Source organism: Peromyscus eremicus, chromosome 7, assembly GCF_949786415.1.
Source record: "Peromyscus eremicus chromosome 7, PerEre_H2_v1, whole genome shotgun sequence".
Lineage (NCBI taxonomy): Eukaryota > Metazoa > Chordata > Mammalia > Rodentia > Cricetidae > Peromyscus > Peromyscus eremicus.
Window position 1 is genome coordinate 56377089 of NC_081422.1, and position 18640 is coordinate 56395728.

An 18640-nucleotide genomic window follows, 5' to 3' on the forward strand; every position below is an offset into this window, starting at 1 on the left:
TTTGCAGTGACGTGACACACAGCTTCACCTTGCCACCATTCCATGCCCTACAACATGGGGACACCTTCCCTGGAAGGTTGCTGGGAGGGTCTCTAAGATGATTATGTCTGGCTTGACTTAGTGGCACATGCTTATAGTCCCAGTACTCAGGAGACTGAGGCAGAAGTACTGTCATTGAAGACTAGAGTGAAGTACACAGTAAGACTCTGTTCCCAAAACAGCATGTCTAAAAAGTGCCTGGCCCATCATTGGCACTCAGTGGGTACCAGGACCCGTCTCCCAAAGGCCCATGCTTCCCTCACTGTAACGTTGTCACACTGGGGACCACCCACATGAGCTAGTAGAATCTATAGATTCCTTTCCTCTGGTCTCCATTCACCTTCCACAGAGAGCAAGCCAGCCGCGCTGGGAAAGCAGGGATGTTCTCATTTGGGCAATGTGTATTAAGCAATAGACACGGCTGTTCTGAGAGCCAGGGGACAGACAGCAAAGGTTCATGGGCCTTTGTCCCCCCCAGAGCATGCCTTCCAGCAGAGAGGTAGCAGGGGGTTGGGCGGGGGGGTCGAGAAACAGAACGTGACAGTGGGCAGTGCCACACAGTGAAGAGAAAGAATCAGGCGGTGGGGCTCAGTGAGCGAGCTGGGGTGCTCTGGAGACACACTTTACCCAAAGCTCCTGAGGTCTCAGCTTCAGGGTGACTGGCTGCCTGGGCCCCTCTCTCTTGTCACTCCAGACTGAACATTGTGTTCCTCGTTGTGTGCTCTTTTTCTGAGGAGAAATGCTCAAAGATTGCACAGCTGGCCTGTTGAACTGGCTCAGTGGATAAAGACACTCACTGCTAAGCTTAAGGACTGGAGTTCAATCCCCTGACCAACGTTGGAAAGGGAGAAGCAATGCATCTCCCAAAGTGGCCTCCATGTGCCTGGAGTTCGCCTCCTCTTTCCTGCCTAACAAGTGAAATAAAAACCATGTTTTTTAACTATTTAAACTCGGGTCTCACCAAACCTTGCTTTGCTCCTAGCAGTCATAAAGGGCCTCTGAGACGGTGACATTGGAACATAGACACAATACACATGAAGTAAATACTTCGAAACCAAACTATGTGGGATTGTGTTTGTTTGTTTTTACTGTGTGCTCGTTCTCCAAAATGGGGCACTCAAAAATTGCATACACTAGGCCGGCAAGATGGCTCAGCGGGTGAGGGCACACAAGTAGAAAGGGAAAACCAACTCCACAAAGGATGTTCTCTGCCCTCCATCCACACCCCCACACCCCTCACATGCACGCCATACATGTACACATAATAACAGTAAATTTTAAGAGAGAAAGTGACCGTGATCAAAAAGTGAAATTCTTGGCCCTCAGAGAGGCAGCCAAGAGATTCTAAAAGGCCTGGTCTGTCTGCTCTGGTGAATTAAAAGGCTCCACTTGAACTGTTCTCTCGGGCCAAGCATCAAAGCCAAGTTGACCCTGGAATTTTAAGATCTTGGATGCCTGCACTATGCCAAGGCCGAAGCCAGGCCTGGGAACGAGATAAGGGGGGGATGAGAAGCTGTGGGAGACATGAGACTCCAGGGTGTGGACGCTGAAGGATGAAGGAGGACAAACAGACAACATGAAATGCTGATGAGGGTGTAGAGCAACTGGAGTGCTCATCTCCTCCGGGAATACAAAGGGCACAGGATTGTGGAAAACAGTCCCACTGTTTCTTTTAAAGTTAGTCATAGGGCTAGTGAGGTGACCGAGTGTGTACAGGCACCTGCCACCAAGCCGGATGACCTGAGTTCTATCCCCAGAACCCACATGCTAAGAGGAGAGAACAGACTCCCACAGGTTGTCCTCTGACCTCCATTATGCACACCATGGTACACACACACAATCAATTAATCAATCAATCAGTAAATAAAGGACGTTAGACGAGTATATAACACATATCTGAGCAGTTGCCATCACTGGTATGTAACCAGAGAATAAGCACTTACAGTCACCCAAAACCCATACATAGAGATACACAGAACCTTTATCCGTAACAGCCAAAAGATGGAAGGAGAGCCAGAAACAGCCCAACCATCCAATCTGAGGGTCTACCTACCCATGAATGGAGACTGACAGCATGACAAGATGCAAAGGGCTGGTATGCCAACATCACGTGTCATGAGCACACACTGAAGAAGAGAAGGCCAACCCAGAACGTACCTGTACACTAGACACAGGAGTTTCCCCACCATGGAAAAGCAGATGGGAAGTGGGGATCATTGACTGACAGGGGCATCGGGGGACTTTCTGGGGTAATCAAAATGTCAGATACACATTTAGCAAAACCTATTGAGTTGTGTGCTTCAAATGAGTATATTTTTGTATCTGTGTCACACCTTTATAAAGTCAATGGGAAAAAGATCACACCAAGCTGAGGTACAAGTGTGTACTTGTCATCCCAACTTCTGCAGAGGCTGAGGTAACTGACTTGAAAGTGGGTGTGGTGTCACACGTGTAACCCTGGCATTCAGGAGGCTGATGCAGGAGAATTACCACAAGTTTAAGGGCAGCCTGGGCTATAGAGTAAAACTGTCTCATCAGGCGGTGGTGGCACATGCCTTTAATCCCAGCACTCCAGAGACAAAGGCAAGCATATCTCTAAGTTAGAGGCTAGCCTGGTCTACAGAGTGAGTTCTAGGACAGCCAGGGCTACACAAAGAAACCCTGTCTTGTAAAACTAAACAAAAATGAAAACAAAAAAACCTATCTCATAAAAACTAGCAGATTAGTATAATGAATGTATTTAAAGATGATGAACCCATGAGTTTAAGAACAGCCTTGGCAGTATACAGGAACCCTCTCCAAAAAAGAAACAAGACCCAGAGAGAGGTATGGCTGTGCCAAGGTCAAGGTCACATACATAGTGAATTAGGGCTATTGGCAATGAGTACTTGTTCCTTGTTGGAATAGGTGGTGGTTTGGGGTTGGCTTTATTGTGGGATGGGTCCCATGTATCTCAGTTGGCCTCAGAATTGCTGTGTAGCAGAGGATAACCTTGAACTCCTGATTCTCTTGCCTCTCAAGTCCTGGGATTACAGGTGTGCACTACCATGCCCGGTTTATGAGGTGCTGGGGATCAAACCCAGGGCTTCTTGTATGCCAAGCAAGCATTCTACCAACTAAGTCACATCCCCAGCCAGACGATGAGTGATTGACTAGCTGGCTGAAGCTCCCGGGTTCTTGCCCAAAGCCCTTCGGTTAGCAGGTGTCTTGGCTCTGGGCCCCAGCAGTTCTGCTGACATTGGATTACAGACACCTACACTAAGGCCTCAGACCATTAGAAGACATGGCCAAGACCACACAGTGACCTACCTGCCTGGACAGCTGCTGCCAATGTGGGACTACAAGATCTTCCCTCTTCCCCACACATCCTTCTCCAGGCAAAGGGCAGCTGGGAGGCCCTCATTGAATCCTCAGTGTCCAGGGCTCAGTCGGGCACTCCCCACAGACAGAGGAAATGAGGAGGACTCACCCAGATTCTGTGAGCTCTGGGCTCACCACCACCAGGGGGTGCTCCCCCGCCCCGGGCAAAGCACACTTTGGCATGGGGAATAGATGGAAGGACAGCCCCGGCTTTGCTCAGAAAGATCTAGTTTCCCCTAGAAGCTTTTTCCAGCCTAGCTAGCCAGGAGAGATTAAGATCTCAGAGAGCAACGTGACTGTTGGAAAAGGTGACTCGTCGATCCCCGGGTGCTTGTCTCCCTGAGGAAGGCAGTTTGTTTGAGAACTGACTCCAGCCTGCAGGATGAAACTGTGCCAGGTCCCACTGGAGCTGACAGGAGGAGAGAGGAAAGGGAGAAAGCCTCTTGTGTAGATAGAGGCAAAGGAGCCTCAGGCCAAATCCAAAAGGACCGGGACTTCTGAGTCCCTGGAGGACCTCAGTCTGTGGCTCAGGCTCGTCGTGATGATGGCAGGTCCTCTTGGGGGAGGCTCCCGGCCTAGCTGATGCTTTGGTTCTACAGAGCCAGTCTGTCCTGAGAGGATTCCAGTTGGGAAGGCTGGGACCAGGTGGGAGGGGAGGGCAGGAAGGAGAGGAAAGAAAAGCCAGGTACATGCAAGCTGGCAGGGCCTTGAAAGTCAAGTGTGAAAACCTAACCGACAATGTTTTACATGGTGAACCCCTCCCGCTGACGCAGGAAACTCAATAACGTCTCAGACGTTACAGTGACCTTGAAACAGGAAGGTCAAGGGACAAGATCCAAGCCCAGTGTTCGGTTCAACTCTAGTAAAGAGATAAAGGAAAGTCACAGGGTAATGAATGAAAACTAGGTAGAGGCTGGTGGCTAAAGGCAAAGCGGATACTTCTATTTTTCAGGATATTGTGCCTTAAAGGGCCTTGGGCCCCCCCAGAGCAGGAAATGAGGGGCCAGCCACTCCCATCTGACCTTCAGTGGCTGAGTCCACATAAGCACATGTCAGACCACCCTAAAGATGTCAAGCGGCAGTATGTCTGTGCTTCTCAGAAGCTCCCAGTGTCACGAGCAGGTAAGACAAGCATAAAAAAGAAGAAAGAGGAGAAAGGGGCCTGGGAAAGAATAGAAAAGGAGGACAAAAGGAGAGGGGAGCCTGAGAACTGAGATCTCGGAAGAGGACCGGGGGTGGGGACAGGAAAGCAGCTGGCTCAGCTTGTAAGTCAGGCCTGGCAACCTGAGGTCAATCCCTTCCTTGTAAGAGAGAGCCAACCTCACAGGGCTGTCCTCTGACCTCTGTGCGCACACCTATGTGCACACACAAGAATAGTACATAGAAGGGATACAGAGGTCTGCAAAGACCTCATAACAGAATAGAGCATGCGGCCTTCCCGAACCTGAAGAGTGTTGTGGGATGTCTTTCTGTACGCTGTGAATATGTGTTGCTCTGATTGGTTGATAAATAAAGCTGTATTGGCCTATGGCAAGGCAGCTAAGAGGCAGGCGGGAAATCTAAGCAGAGATACGGAGAGAAGAAAGGTGAAGAGGGGAGACACCAGCTGCTGCCGTGGAAGGAACAGCAAGATGCCAGCAGACTGGTAATGCCACGGCCATGTGGCAACTTGTAGATTAATAGAAATGGGTTAAGTTATAAGAGCTGGCTAGCAAGAAGCCTGCCATAGGCCATGCAACTGGTAATTAATATAAGCCTCTGAATGATTATTTTATAAGCGGTTATGGGCAATGGGGCCAGGTGGGACTGGGGAAACCATCAGGCTATAGAAGAGAGTGTCCTCCCAGGCCCCTTCCTCTGCGTCCAGCTTAGTCTGGAACGCTAAGGCTCGTCCCCTCCAGCCTCTCATACCCAGGACCTCTTGGCACCACTCAAACCCCTGAGCTTCACTCAGCCAGTTGGCCTTGAGCTCCAACCTGCCAGATGTCACCTGCCAGCTGTCCCTCCCATCCCATCCATCCCCAGGTTCTCCAGCCTGAGAGGCTAAGAAAGAGAAACAGAACCTGATGGGACACAATGTGTCCTAGAGGCCCAATGAACTCCCTGCATCAAAGATGAGTTGGAGAGACGGCACCCGGCTTCCTGACCAGTGGCAGTTTCTGGGCCCGTGACTCCCTGGAGCAGTTTCCTGCAGGGTGTCCCTAGCCTATTTTAAGTATCCACCCTGTTCTTCTACTTCCAGAGAATGCCCTAGAGATAGGCATGGCACAGAGCCTGGGGAAGCCAGCTAAGAGCCCTACAGTGTCACACCAAAGGAACACCGAGATCACAGTGTGGTTTTGCCAGGCAGCTCCATCCTCCCAACTCCAGCAACACATGCACAAACAGGTTTCAAAGACACCGCACCCCCCACCCCAGGTCTGATTGCCCAGGCACTGGGCTGGCAGCCACTCCCTGGCTTGCCCCCAGGGAAATGCCTAATCTGGCCTCCAGACTGAGCTCTGTAAACAACCAGCAGGTGTATTTACTGAGAGTCCTTGACCTTCCAAAAGCAGGGACAGGACCACAGTCAGCTCTTTGAGTGCAGCTGGCAGTGTCCACATACAAAGTGACTCATCCAGTAAACCGGTCCAGTGTGCTGCATTACCGCAGCTGCTCCAGTGCAGACCTGAGATCCTGATGCAGAGCTCAGGGTCACCACCCAAACCCAGGAGCCTGACCTCCCAACTGAATCCTGCCGCAGTCACCACATGACCCAGGAAAAGTCCCCCGACCTCATGGTCTCTTCCTGGTGAACTAAGGTCCTTCAAGCTTGGATGGAATCAATGGTGCATGCCTCCTCCTGTGCATGGAGCATGGACCTCAGGTGTGTCCTGCAGAAGCCTCCTGCTAGCATGCTCCTCACAGGACCACTCTTCCCTGACTTCAGACGTCTTCAGGAGCATGCTTTGTGGGTAGTGTTTACATGGGAACAACACATTGCGTCTGTTTCCGAATTTCAGTGTGACATAATTTCACTTTGTCTTTTAAACCACATTTTACCTCGTGTGTGCACATGCGTGTGCCTTAGCACACATGTGGAAATTAGAGGACAGCTTGTGAGAGTCAGTTCTCTCTTTCTACCATGTAGGTGCTGGGGATCAAACCTCAGGTCCTCAGGCTTGGTGGAAAGTGTCCTAACCTGCTCAGCTATCAGTCCCCGGTATAACATTTTAACAAACAAAAACAAAACAGTGTGTGTGAGAAGGATGGAGGGGATTTCCTAAACCAACTAGCGGAATGAATGAAGTTGTACTCTGAAAAACATTAAAGTTAGGGAAGGAAGGGGATGGGGCCCCTTGGCCATCGCTGGCACTGAGTGGCAGAGTCCCACCACAGAGTGACTGCTTGTTAATGTCCCCGTTAGTCCTGGTGTGATCTGAAAGCAAAGCTGCAAACTTTTGACAGCTGAACATGGTTGTGTGTAGCACGTGTAAACACGCTGGTTTATTTTACTAGATTTTAGGAAATTGGTTAAGAGACTTGAGCTGACAAGCTACAATATAATTTTTCCTCTTTAAAAATAATGGAAAAGTGGGGAATGGTGGCTAATGCCTGTGATTCCAGAACTCTGGAGGTAGAGACACGAGGATCAGAAGTTCAAGGTCACCCTCAGCTACATAGTGAGTTTGGAGGCCAGTCTGGAATATATGGAAGTCTGTATCAAAAAAAATTTTCCTCGCTGAAACAAACCAAGCCAAAATGTTTAAGACAAAAATTTTAAATGCAAAAATAAAGAGCTGTGGAGATGATGGTTCAGTAAGTAATGGACCTGAGTCCAGGTCCCCAGCACCAAAGCAAAAGCCAAGGAGGGCTGCATGCAGCTGTTACCCCGGCACTAGGGGGACAGGGACATTCTGCGCTTGCTAGCCAACCAACCCAGCTGCACTAGTGAGCTCTGGGCTCAGTGAGAGTCTACTCCAAAAACTCAGGTGGACAGCAGTAGAGGAGGACGCCAGATGTTAACCTCTGCTTCCACAAAATATCTTTGTCCCTTGTTAACACTCATTCCGACTCCCAACCCCTTAGTCCACACACAGCAACCAACAAACTCGCTTCCATCTCGGGGGACTGGTGTCTTCTAAGAGTTTAAGAAGTAGAATTACATAGAATGTGCCTGGCTTTATCACCTTCGACATGCATCCACCAGGGCAGTCCAGACAAGCGAGAGAACCTGGGTTCGATTCCCAGCACCCACATGGTGGTTCATAACCATCTGTAACTCTACTTCCAAAAGATGCCCTCTTCTGGCCTCTGTGGGCACCAGGCACACAGGTGGTACACAGACATTCATGCAGACAAAACACCTAAACACATAAAATAAATTCGTTTAAAAAAATGAAATTTCAAAAAGAGAAATAGACAGCTCCTGAAGAACAATACACAAGGTTGACCTCTGCCCTCCACAGGCAGATTCTACACGTGTGCATATATGAACACACACACACACACACACACACACACACACACACACACACACCATCAGGAGGAGGAGAGAAGAGGTTAAAACACTTATCCAAAGTCACAAATCAAGACAGAGGAAAGAGCAGTACCCAGAATGCCTACCATGACGGAATCTTCTGGAGACCCTCTCTTGAGCAGAAGTTCCCTCCCCAGCCTCATCCAGGCTGGGCCTGTCTCCCAAGAGCCCCATCCCTCCTCAGGGAAGTAGCAGCTCTCCACTGATGCCAGAGTGCCCCCTGCTGCCCACTCCCATTCTCTCTCGGCCGCATCAACAGAACTCTTTCCCGCTGACCCCTTTAGCATCTTGAAATCCCTCCTGGAGCATGGGAAAAATCAGGGGTGAAATGTGGCTAATCTCTGGGCTTCTAGTCTACGACAAAAAGGACCAAACACACACACAGACACACACACACACACACACACACACACACACACACACACACACACACACCATATTTCCTCCCTCCTATCACATTCAAGGAAAAGAGAACTCTGGATACTGTGTTAGAGACTGCAAGGCCACCCACCACCACCTCCAGTTCTTTCTACTCTTCAAACCTGGGTAAACTGAGTCTTAGGTGCCTCATCTGCAAATAGGAGATATAAATGCCTGTCTTTCCACAGAAGGGGATAGGTCGGACACTGTGTGTCTAGTACCTGGCATCTGGCAGGTAACAGGCATCTGACTAGTACTGAGTACAGACCCCCCTCCTTCCTGAGCCGTGGCTTCCTGTTCTCGAGGTGCTAAACAGACACCTGCTTGATGCAGGGCATTGGCCTTCCCCTGCTTTCCTCCACTCAGTTACCACAGGATGATCCAGGCATAACAGGAAAACTGAGGCCTACGGGCATTGAGCATTTTGCCCCAAGTCATACAGCTGGCAAAACCCACTGACAAGATTTCATTCAACCCAGGCAGCCTGGCTTTAATTGCTAGGCTCACAACCACCATGCCGCGGGGTCTTCCACTGCGCAGCAGAAACCACGGCGTCTCGTATACTGTCAAAGGTGTGGAGTCTGTGCAATGATGGGCAGGTGACAGAGGGAATTCTGAGCACTGAGCAGTTCACTACAGGGTCTTGGGTCCAGCCCCGCAGGCATCCTAGGGAAGGCACAGGCTGAGGCAAATCTCAACACAGCAGTTACAGCGATTTGTTGGGCCAGCTGTCCTCAGGAGAAATGTACACCCAAAAAGGCTGACATCTCCCAATGTCACAGGATCCCAGAGGAAAAAAAATGTCAGGCTGGGCCTGCTGCATAATGAACACATGAGTGGGGTATCCACACGGGCCAGGCACAGTGCCAAGTCACCCTACCCTACCTGTAGCTGCCATTAAACCCCCTGCACCCGAGGAAGCAAGACTTCTTGGGTGACTTTCCCAAGGCCTCCCAGTTTGAGTGAAGAAGATTCAAACCCAGGCAGCTGGAATCAGAGCCCAAAGCCGCATACACCAAAGCCACGCGCCGCTCCTCTTCCTGGATCCTCACTCTCCTTTCAGCTCCACTTGGGTGGTCCTCCTGGGTGCTCTCCCTGGAGACGTCACAAAACTGGATGAAGAAAGTGAACCCCACCTCTTTCCCATCCTTCAGAAAGAGCCGAGGACGCCTGGATAATGAAGAAACCGGGCCTGATCCTAAAGATGAGTCCCATGTCGTTGCTGCCCCCTGCTGCCCAAAAGGAGTACTCCATAGACTCTGCCATATTGAGTACCGAGAGGCCACCTGTGAAAAAGGCACAGATTGTCTTTGAGTTTGTTATTTATTTCTATCATTAATCGACAAATAATAATAGCATATATTTGCGGGGTACCATGTGAGATGTGATAACTGTATAGAATGTAGGGTAAGTGGAGATAACTTCTCCGTTGCCTTCATCCTTATTTTCCACAGTGAGAATGTTTAGTTCTCACATTTAGACAATTTTGAAGTATACAGCATGTTAGTATTAACTCCGGCCTCTTTGCCATGCAACACACCTCGGGAATCTCATTCTTTCTTCTGGAATGAGACCTTTTGATCCATATAGCCCCAACTCCACCCACTCCATGTCTGGTAAATACCATTCTACACTGTTTGCTTGAAAGTTCAATTTTGAAGCCAGGTATGTTGACATCTGTCTGTAAGCCAAGCACTAGGGATTCAGAGGCAGGAGGACCACCATGATCTTGAATGCAACCTGGTCTACTTAGCAAGTTGCTAAGCTAGAGCTACATAGCAAGACCTTGTCTCATCCACCCCCATCCCCACAAAAATACATGTGCTCGGGTTTGCTGTTGCCGGTATTCAGTGACTTGCTGATAGGAAGCCAAGGTCTCAGTGGCAGGAAAGTGACTCTCTGTCACTGAGCTGCATCCTCAGCTCAATTCAGCAGTTTCTGATTTTGCATGAATGAGAGGTTACTCAGTGCCCATCCTTCTGTGTCTGTCATGTCCATCCAGGATCCTGGCACAAATGACAGGGTGTCCTTCATGAAGGCTGGCTGACAGCCCATTGTGTCCTGGAAAAACTTTCAACCTACTCTTAATTTTCTATATATTTTATTATAGGGGCACACGTACATGTAGAGGTCAGAAGACAACATTGTGGAGATGGTTCTCTCCTTCCACCTTCATATGAGTTCTGGGGATCCAACTTAGGTCATCAGGATTTTCTAGCAAATGTCTTTTTATCGACTGAGCCATATCACCAACTTCTAATCTATAGAGGACCGACACTTTATGTAAAATGGAATAAAAATTGATTAGAGAAGAAGGAGGGAGAGGAGGAGGAGGAGAAGAAGAAACAGGGATACTAGTTGAGCCTGAGCTCTGTAATTCCAGCTATTCAGAAGACTGAAGCAGAAAGATCACAAGTTCAAAGCCTTCCTGGAAACTTAGTAAGACCCTGTCTCAAAATAAAAAATAGGCAGTTGTGGAACCCTTATCTGGAATCTGAAAGAAGTGGAGGAGGAGGGAAGAAGGGAGAAGAGGGAACAAGAGAGAGAGAGCAAGGGGAGAAGAAGGGAGAACGAGGAGGAGGAGGAGGAGGAGGAGGAGGAGGAGGAGGAGGAGGAAATTTTTTTTTAGATTTATTATGCATACAGTGTTCTGTCTGCAGGCCAGAAGAGGGCACCAGATCTCATTACAGATGGTTGTGAGCCACCATGTGGTTGCTGGGAATTGAACTCAGGACCTCAGGAAGAGCAGCCAATGCTCTTAATCTCTGAGCCATCTCTCCAGCCCCAAAGCAAATTTCTTAAAAAGGCTTCTTTTGTATTCAGTAAGTAGTCACTGTACCCATAACTACGTTCTGTGAGCCAGTGTGTGTCTACAGACCACACTGGTCCTAAGCAGACAAAGAAAGCCAGAGGGTCCTGGGCCAGCACGTGAAATCCATCTCCTGAGGTGTACCTCACAGACAGCAAGGACTCCTGGACCACTTCTGTGACTCAGCTCCAGCTCAAGAGCGGGAGTGGAGATGTCTGGGGGGCTCAGGAGACAATCCTGGGGACAACAGTGCCCAAAGTAGCTGGGACTACAGGTGTCCACAACCACACTGTGGGTTTTGTTGTAAGGGAGGCAGACTCAGGGCTCCAGGAGGAGGCAGGGGATCAGTTCGCAGTGCAAGGCTTGCCTGGAGTCAGGGTCCGAGGATAGTGACCTGTCTCCAGGCACGGCCCCTCAACCACTGAGGCAAGTCTCGTAAGAACAAGCCACAGGCCTAACCAGTGCGAAGGAGGCTGTGCAGGAGGCATAGGCAGCTGAAAGCTGGTGACTTCCCTCCAGGGAGCATCAGCCAGGGCAGTGGAAGAAGAGGAACACTCAACTAAGACCCACCCACCAGTCCCACCCTCAGGAAGCCATCAGCATCTTTGAAAATCTTCTTGGGGCTGGAAAGAAGACTCAGTTAAGATCAATGGCTGCTGTTCCAGGGGACCTAGGTTCAATCCCCAGCATCCACATGGTGGCTCATAACCATCAGTAACTCCATTTCCAGGGTGTGCTGCGACGCCCTCTTCTGGCCTCTGCAGGCACCAGGCATGTGCTTGGCAAACAGACAAATGCCACAGCCACTAATCAGGAATCATGGTGCTGAGTTCTGTCCCCGCATAACTGTGGCCGCAGACAGACACATCACTTGGCCTCTCTGAGCTCCACCTTCACAAATGTAAACATCAGAAGGGCTGGATGCACTGAAGTTCCCCCTAGCTCTAGAATGCTCTGCTTCTCCCGGAGGCTCAGCTGTCTCCCTTCTGTAGGGACAACCAGCCTAATACACAGGAGAAACAAAGTGCGTGAGCATAAGCAGGGTGTTCAGCCAGCAAAGGGGACATGGAGGATTCGGGGGCCTGGGAAACAGGGAAATGCTCTAAGCTGGGTGAGCAGTGAGATGCTGTGGAGAGGAGCTGAGCCAGGGGTTGCCTGGCAACAGCATCGGCTGGACCGAGCAGCACCTGAGGAGAAATGGACCACATCCCCTGCAAGAGGCACCCTTAAGACCTGGCCCCCATCCCAGAGAGCTGCTTCTACCTCTCCTTACAGCACCCCAACTTCCTGAAAGGAAGCAAATGCCTGTGCAATGTGAAGCAAGCGTTCCCCACCCTGGGGGCCAAGGTGAACGGCTGCAGAGTTCCTGCTGACAGACAAAAGTAATCAATTTTTCATTACCCAGCGAAGGCAACAGGATGTCTTGGATGTCAACAGTTTCTGGGCAACAAAGACAAACCCAATACACAGGCTCCTCACCTGAAAAGACGTTCCCTTTACAAGCACCTGCTGGGGCGGAAAGAGGAGGAGGGGCCAGGCGAAGGCAGGAGAAGCCACTTCAGCCTCACATCTGAGCCTGTGACACCTTTGGCAGATCCTGTCAGACAAATGACTCAAGTGGAGCCCGCCTTTGGGAGGGTTTGGACGCAAGACGGCACAGGTTGAAGAAACCATCCGATGTGGTGTGTTCATTCACTCAACAAAGAATTTCAAATATTCCAGCACAGGCACTCAGGCTGGAGGAGCACAGTTGGACAACTGCCCCTCACCAGAAAAAGGGACACTGAGGTCAAGTGTGGTGGTGCACACCTTTGATTCCAGTGCTTGGGAAGTAAAAAGCAGGCAAACTTCTGTAAATCTGAGGCCAGCTTGGTCTATACAAGGAGTCGTCCAAGCCAGCAAGAGGCTACATAGTGAGGCCTTGTCTTAAAAAGTAAATAAACAAATAAAACAAGAAAAAAAAAGAGGATGGGCCACTGAAAGCCAGAGGAAGAGGAAGAAAGGAATTGTCCCAAGATCCATGGCCACTAAGAGCACAGCTGGAATTGAACCCACAGCCCAAGGGACTGTGAGAGTGTGCCGTGGTCTCCAAATGATCACACGCAGTCTTATGAAGAAAACCCCAGGAGCTTCTTAGAGACCTTCAAAATGCTCAGCTACTGAAACCCAAAACCTGAAAGAGATCATTGTGTTACTGGATTTGTTAGGACCAGACATAGCCTGGGCCCTGGTAATGCTAGCGAGCTAGGCTCAGCCACCCGCCTTCGATAGGCCGATCAAGCAGGCGAGTCGTAGTGAAGAAAAGAAAAAAGGAAATTTATTTAATGAGTCTACATTGGGAAGAAAAACAAGGAGGTCAGAGAACGCCCAAGTCCGTCTTTCGGGTCCTGATGCAAGATTTAGGCTTAATTAGAGGGCAAGAAGGATGCAAAGCCATGCAGTCCTGGCCAGGCTGCCCTTCTGCCCATCACAAAGTTCTGGGGGAAATTCCAATTTCTTGGGATCCACTGTTTCAATAATGTGGCAGCCCAAGTGGAGACACAAATGTCTCTTCAGGATATCCTCATTGCTGCCAGGACAGTTACAAACTGGAATCTCTTCCGTGTGTACGGTATTATTTTTACCTCAGGTGAGTCAAACCAAAACAGAAAGCATGGCCATTTCCAGGCGGGTTCCTAGCTGTGTGTCAGGCCGGGGCTCCCAGGCTGCCTCTGTGTTTGTGTTACCCAGTGAATGTCAACGGAGGCTCAAGAATAAGTCAACACAAGCCTCCCTGTATGTGCCAAGGCTTGTTAGCAGAGTAAACGGTGTGCTTAGCTCGCCTTAGAAGAATCTTTGCTGAGTAAACAGAAGCAAGGTTTTGCTTGAGAATAAACAGAACAAGGAGCTGAGGTGGCCCTGGGGCGGGAAGGTGACTCCACCACACAAGCCAGAGAGAGGGAAGCCAGGATTGGAGTCCTTGAAAGTCCTTGACGCAAAGGCCAGGAGGTTGAGGTCCAGAGAAGAACTGGGGCTGGCCAATGTCATACCACAGCTCCAAGAAGGAGGAGGAGGAGGAGGAGGAGGAGGAGGAGGAAGAGGAGGAGGAGAAGAAGAAGAAGAAGAAGAAGAAGAAGAAGAAGAAGAAGAAGAAGAAGAAGAAGAAGAAGAAGAAGGCCTCTCTCTTACACACAATCTCTGCCCTCCCCACTTTCCTGGAAAGGCAAAATCCCAAACTCTGACAGGATCCCACAGGAAGGAAGACCCAGAAGCGAGCTCACTGACTCTGAAGTCTTCAGACCCTGATGTCTTGACCTTCCCAGGGTCAAGAAGTGTGTATTTCAAGAAGGCTACAAGGAAGCCAAGCCCTGGCTTTAGCAATCCCAATACTTGGGAGGAGTAGGCAAAGAGGAGTAGGAGTTTAAGGCCAGCCTTGGTCATACACTAAGTTCAAAGCCAGCCTGGGCTTCATGAGGCCCTGTTCAAAAACAAACGAAAAAGCCGTAACGGTGGCAAGTGTAAAACCTCAGCGTCAGGCATGGGAATGGAGCTTTGTTGAAAGCGAGATTGTCTACCACACATGACACTCTGGGTTTGATCCCTGGTACCACTCAGGGGGAGGTTAGGAGGGTAGGAAGTTCAAGTTTATCTCAGCTACATAAGGACTTCAAGGCGCTAGGGCTAGTGAGATCCTGTCTCCAAAAGAGAGGGCAGCGGGAAGAGTAAGGCAGAAGTAGGGAACTATTTTTTTAAGATTTTCATTTATTTATTTTGTGTGCATGTCACATGCCATGGCACACCTGTGGGGAGGGCAGGGGACAACTCACCAGAGTCAGTTCTCTTCCCATCATGTGGTGCTGGGGGTGGAACTCCAGTTGGCAGGCTTGGCAGCAGGTGCCCTCACCCACTGAGCCCTCTCCCCTGCCTGGAAAGAAATTTTGATCCCAGTAAACCACCAACGTTTTGTCTCTAAGTGTTTACACTGATTCAATATTATCTCTGGGAGCGGGGTGGGTAAGGGAACAAGCCTTAACGGCGCCGGATCTTTTCACACACCTTGCAACTTCCTCCTTGGCCTCGTTCACATGAGGTTCCCATTTACCCAAGTAAAGAGACACCCTGCTCCAAAACCTTTGATCCGTATAAACCTGTCAGTCTCAAAACCAACTTGGATCCAACCACTGGCTAAAATCATCTCAAAGAACTTATTGTCACAGCTCTGCACAGAACCTTCTGAGTGTTTCCCTTTTCATTTAATTTACAGAGCCCTCCGTCCTTCTCAAAAGGACTTGAAGGCTTAGATCGAAGTGCAGATATGCAGCCAAGTCAATGGAGAGCCACATAAATTAAACAAGAAAAATCAGCATCAAGTAGAGGAAGAGACGGAGGCATTGTCTGTGTGGGTCACTTCTGCCAAGAGACGGGGCCGGAAATCCTCTGGATGAATTTCTCAGCGGCTGAGTGGCCAACTCACCGAGCCCCTTGTTATTCTAAAAGGGGACAGGGTGGGCAAGATGGCTCATTCCTGGGCAGGATTGAGGAACTGAGTTCAGATCCCCAGAATCCACATAAAGGTGGGAGGAGAAAACTGGCTTCTCAAAGCTGTGTTCTGACCTCCACGGGTGTGTTCTGGCACACACACACACACACACACACACACACACACACACACACACACCATGCAGTAATAATCTAATAAATAAATAAGTAACCAACTAAAAAGTGTTCTGGAGAGATGGCTCAGAGGTTAGGGGTGCTTCCTGTTCTTCGGAGGACTAGCGTTTGGTTCCCAGAACCCACCCTGAGCTTACAGCACATAACTCCAACTCCTCCAGATCTGATGCCCTCTTCTGGCCTCCGAGGACACAGTCACACTCATGCATATGAACACACACACAAGTAAATAAGAATAAATCTTAAAAGTTAAATAAAATAGCCGAGCGGTGGTGGCGCACGCCTTTAATCCCAGCACTCGGGAGGCAGAGGCCGGCGGATCTCTGTGAGTTTGAGGCCAGCCTGGGCTACCAAGTGAGTTCCAGGAAAGGCGCAAAGCTACACAGAGAAACCCTGTCTGGAAAAACCAAAAAAAAAAAAAAAAAAAAAAAAAGTTAAATAAAATAACAACAAAAATAAAGGAGGGTAACAATTAATTTTCCAGGTGACACAAACTTTGCCCCACGTCTCCATTTCACAAGAACTTTTCTTCCTTAGGGGACATGGCACCTCCGAAAGTCCATGACAAAAACAGAAGCTGTCCTCATCTACCTGTTTCTTCCGACGAGCCTGGAGGGGCACAGGGTCCGCCTGGCTGCAGGATGGCTCAGCCACATCCTTGGCTCTCAGACAAGAAATGGATTTGCGTGTGAGAAGGGAAACGCCAAGTGTGCGAAAGTAAGTTACAAAGAAGGTAAGGCCAAATTCAAGTGCACTTGGCCTCCTCTTGACAGTCACGGGTTGACACACAATCTTGCCTTTTCTTACCAAGGTGTGGGCTCCCTCCCTCACTAGTTGGTGAAATAGCTCCCCAGTCTAGGAGCACCAGCTGTGAAGCTAATTCCCGAAACAGGCCACTGTGGGGCAGCACCGAGCCAGCATCCTTACAAATTCATTTGTAAGCAACCCATGCAAATCTAGCACGCATGCAATTCTACCTCCATGAAACCTGAAATCCCAGGATTTGGCTTTCCCCATAATTAAAACATGCAAACTAAAAAAAGTTTCTGCAAATGACTTCTCTAATTTCCTTTTAAATAATTTTAAAAATCATTTTTACCATTTGTGGGGGTAGGTGGGTGGGGGTGTGGACTGTGGCATTTGAGTGCAAGTGAGAGGAAAAACTGTGGGGATCATTTCTCTCCTTCTGTTATGTGGGTTCCTGGGATCAATCTCACATTACCAGATATGGCAGCAGGCGTCTCTACCTGCTGAGCCATCCTGCCAATCCATCTTTTTATTTTAAAAAATATATTTGTTTATTTGTTTGTTTTTGAAACAGTGTCTCATTATTTAACTTGGGCTGATCTGGAGCTCACTCTGTAGACCAGGCTGGCCTCAAACTCACAGAGATCCTCTTGCCCCTGCATCCTGAGCCCTGGGGTTTAAGATGTACCCCCACAACATCCAGCTCAGATTTATTTTATTTCTAATTATATGCTGAGGCTCATGGAGGCCAAGGGCTCCCGATTCCCCTGGAGCTGGAGCTATAGGTGCTTGTGAGATGCCCTACCTGGACGACCGGAACCCAACCTGGATACTCTGCAATGCCAACATGAGCTCTTAACCACTGAACCATCCCTGCATCTCTCTTTTTAGATTTTTAAGCATCATTTTATTTTGAGAAAGCTAAGAAACAAAATGTTAATGCCTCCTTTTTCTTTGAGACAGTCTCACTATATGACCAAAACCGGTTCTTGAAATCACCCACTCAAATGATTTTACCACATCATGCTCCCAAGTAGTTGGGACTAGACTACACAACAATGCTCAACTACACTAGTTTTTTATTTAAACAAGAACTGTGTAAATGTTTCACCCATACCCCTCATCCTCCCTATAAGAGCTCAGTAAGGTAGCTATCATTAGCTACCACCACTCCACCCAGCATACAATAAACCAGAGAGAGAGACTAATCTTCCCAAGGCACATAGCCCTGGTAGCATTTGGATCTGACTCAACACTAGTGTTTGACATCAGAACATTTAATCCTGCGTCCCAACAGATCTACAGGACATCGTAACAGGAAGAGATTGTCATTAGGTTTAAACATGATTTGTTATCCAGAGGTTTGTGTCCCACAGTCCTGGTCTACAGTGTGGTAGTCATGAGAGGTAGATCCTCTGGAGATGCAACAGGGTCCAGCGGAAGGAAATTAGGCCACGAGGCATTGCCCTCACAAGGGACTTGTGCAGGGCTTGTGGGATGGGTTGTTAGAATGTGACTCGGCACCACCCCTGACATCTCTTCCATGGATGGTATCTGTCCCCTTACACACTATGACCACCCATCATGTTGTGATATAGCCAAAAGGTCCTCAGTGTAGCAAATGGGGCCACCCAATCTTGGATTTTCCAGGCTCCAAAACTATGAACTACAAACAAACCTCTTTTTGAAAGGCACTATGCAGGGTCAGGTCAGGGTCAGTTAAGGTCACACTAAGGCAGTGATTCTCAATCTTCCTAATGCTGAGACCCTTTAATACAGTTCCTCATGTTGTGACTCACAACCACAAAATTATTTTGTTGCTGCTTCATAACTGTAATTTTGCTACTGTTATGAATTGTGATGTAAATATCTGATATTCAGGATATCTGGTATGTGACCCCCAAAGGGGTAGTGACCCACAGGTTGAACACCACTGGACTAAGGCAATTGGTTGTCCTAAATCCTATCTCAAAGCATTACCCTCCCTGACCCAGCAAGGCTTTTCCTGATTCTGCTTATTTTGAGCTAAAACTCTCTGAAAACTAGTGAGAGTTCTTGCCGCCGTAAGTACCTGGAAGTTGAGTGTCTCCTCC